The sequence below is a fragment of the Amblyomma americanum genome, chromosome 1 (genome assembly GCF_052857255.1).
Source record: "Amblyomma americanum isolate KBUSLIRL-KWMA chromosome 1, ASM5285725v1, whole genome shotgun sequence".
NCBI classification, from domain to species: domain Eukaryota; kingdom Metazoa; phylum Arthropoda; class Arachnida; order Ixodida; family Ixodidae; genus Amblyomma; species Amblyomma americanum.
The window spans coordinates 281,392,747-281,396,250 of NC_135497.1; positions in this window are offsets into that span (position 1 = coordinate 281,392,747).

Below are 3,504 nucleotides of genomic sequence, written 5' to 3' on the forward strand. Positions count from 1 at the left end.
GATGGGATAAAGCAGGGAGGGAAAGACGGAAGAGAAAACTGAAAGTTGCATTTTTAGGAAAGGCGCTGCGCAGTCGCGGAACGCCTGTGGCTCGGTGTGAATAGGGAGCGAGAGAGAAAAGGCGACGGAGTCGGCGGCGGCCACCTACGCTGCGCTGTGGCCAGATTACAGCCAGCAGATTCAGGCGGAGAATCGGCACTGCGAAAATTACGGATTGGGATGCGTTCAGACAGGCGTGCAAGTAAAACCTACCGAGGGAATAGACTCGATTGAGGCATGGGGGAACATGTTCAAAGACAACGCAGCTACACCAGGGAGATAGAGAGGACAGAGCAGACACCCCAGGTGGACCCCAAACTCCTTAGGCTGTGGGAAGCACGCAAAGGGCTCACCAAACGCTGGAAAAAGCAAAGATACAATAGGAAGCTAAAACTGAAAATTGCAGAAGTAAACAAGAGGGCAGAGGAGTACGCGGAACAACTAGTGAGAACGAATTGGCAGCAATTCAGCAACTCGCTATGCGGCACTCAAAGTACAGCCAGAACATGGCACATGCTCAGAGCCCTCCTCGATCCAACTAAAACCAGAAATGAAAACAAGGTGATCCACAGACTGGTCCATCAATTTCAAGGTGCAGATTCGGAATTAATAGAACAAGTTAGGCAGAAATGCTTCGGCAACAGCGACCCAGCAGCGTACACCGCACTACCGAGGACAGGAAAACCAAGAATTAGATAAACCCATAACTAGGGAAGAAGTCTACGCAGCAATTAGAAGCACAACAAGAAATACAGCCGCAGGGGCGGACAAAATTACAAACGCACTCATCCGTAACCTAAGCGACGGAATGATTGGAGCTGGCCGAATACTTTAACAAGCTATGGGAATCAGATACTGTTCCAAAAGAATGGAAGCACGCGGAAATAGTAATGATTCCCAAACCAGGTAAACCACTGCCGATAGAAAACCTCAGGCCGATATCTTTAACCTCGTGCTTGGGGAATTTATACGAAAGAATTATAACCAGGCGGGTGCAAGATTACATGAAGGAAAACGAGCTATACCCCCATAGCATGTTTGGATTTAGGGCAAAACTGTCCACGCAAGACGTCCTGTTGCAGATCAAGGATGAAATATTAACCAACGTACCCAGATGCGGCGAACGCATCATCATGGCCCTAGACATAAAGCGAGCTTTTGATAATGTTAGCCACGAAGCAATACTAACAGGTCTGGACGATTTGAACTGCGGGAAAAGAATCTACGGATACGTAAGAGCTTTCCTCACAAATAGAACGGCTACAATAGGGCTCGGGAAAATCAGGTCCAAGAGCTTTCAAACACCCAATAAGGAAACGCCGCAAGGGTCAGTGATTTCACTTATACTCTTTAACACAGCAATGGTTAAGCTGGCTAGACAGCTAGAAACCGTACAAGGCATAAGGCATGCAATGTATGCGGACGACATCAATGTGTGGGTCACGGAGGGCTCACTCAGCGAAAAGGAAGCGAAACTGAAGGCTGCCGCATCGTTCGTAGAAAATTATGTTAGAGACAGGGGCTTGGCTTGCTCGACAGAAAAATCAGAACTACTAAGGGTCTGGCGAGGTAAACTCAACAGATCCGCACCAGAAACAAAAGAACTAAAACTAAATGTTTATCTAGAAGGGCAACTCATACCGAAAAGAACAACCATCAGAACATTAGGGATGTGGATTGCGCTCAGACTAATACAAAACTTGGTGACACAGGTCGCCCGCATGATAACCAGGGTCTATAGGAAAACACACGGCATGTGGGAGAGCGACACGCTTGTTGTAAAGAGCCTAGTGGTTAGCCGAATTACATACAGCATACCGTACTACAACTGCAACAAAGCAGAAATAAAGCTAGCTGACACAATACTTAGGAGACCATACTAAACAGCACTACACCTACCGCAATCAACCTCGACGAAGAAGCTAATGGCTCTAGGTGTGCATAACACCCAACTCGTAGCTCGGCTCCAGAGGCTAAAAAAGACCAAACAGGGACAGAGCTGCTCAAACGATGCGGCTACGAGGGTGCACTGTCAGAGATAAAAAGATCAAAACGAATACCTGATGAACAGCGGCAAACAATTAGGGTAGCACCTATTCCCAAAAATAAGGATCCCAACCTGCACAGAGCGACGGGAGGCTGGGGCACAGTATGTGCAACAGAACCTAGCCAACAAAGAAAACATTACGTACACGGATGCGGCTGCATACGGAAGAACTAGACAACATAACAGAAATAGAGCGGTTGCAACGGCAATTAATCATGAGCTCAAAGAAATAGCCAGCGCAACTATCAGGGATGGCACGATTGAGGAGGCCGAAGAGGCTGCCATTTCCCTAGCGGCGGCAGAGGGCTACAATGCTCAAAGGTCCCTAACAATTCTAACAGACTCGCAAACAGCGTGCAGAAACTACATGAATATCAAAATAGGGGGGGGGGGCAGCGCTCCACATCCTAAAGACAGCCAAATTACCGCCGAAGGAAAAACAATTGCAACACATAATAATGTGGGTACCGGGACACACAGGCATCGCGGGAAATGCCGAGGCGGATAGGAGAGCTCGAGAGCTTACAAACCGAGCCACCAACCAAATCAGCCTCGAGCACCCTGACGCGGAACCAGTGCCCTTAGGATACTCAGAAACTCTGAATTACTATAAGGGGGTCAGGATTAGATATCCCCCATCTCACAAAAATCTCCACCAGCAGGAAGCGGTCTGCTGGAGACAGCTACAAACGGGAACTTTCCCGAATCTAAACATTCTGAGCAAGATCCGCCCAGGGCTATATAGCAGCAAATGCACGTGGTGTGAAAAGAGAACAAATGCGGCTGGCTGCAATAAACAGAATCCCGAGTGCGGAGCAGTGGGAGAGGATGCTTTCCAGCGAGGATCCGGGGGTCCAGGCAGGACTGGTCCGGAAAGCCTACCTGGCGGCAAGACTCACTGGGGCCCTGGACTAGGGGCTCCAACCCTGCCACAAGAGCCACAGACTACATCAAAAGATGTGAAGAGAGGCTCACACCGAGACCCACCCATATATTTCTACGAATAAAGTTATTACTACTACTACTGCGCTGTGCGTGACGTCACTCGTGCTCCGACATAAGCCGGCTCGCGCGAAGCGCGGTGTTGACTAGCGTATTTAAGCTTCTTGCTTCAAAAGGCAGCCAAACGCAACGTCAGAGAACAACAATCTTGAATGTGATACTTCGTGTAGTGTACCAATTGGAGATGGAATTCTCAAAATGAAGAATCCGAAAACATGTAATACAGCAACAAATGAAAAGTCTAACCAGTCACTATCTCGACATCTCTGAAGTGCGACCTTTTGGAAGGCATGGCATTGTTTGTAAATCGGCAAACATTGAGTGTGTATCGGATCTGCTCTGGTGTAATACCTTCACTTCTCTGCCGGTTAAAGCGTTCATTCCTGAGCAGCTTGCGTGCACCAAGGGCATTGTCC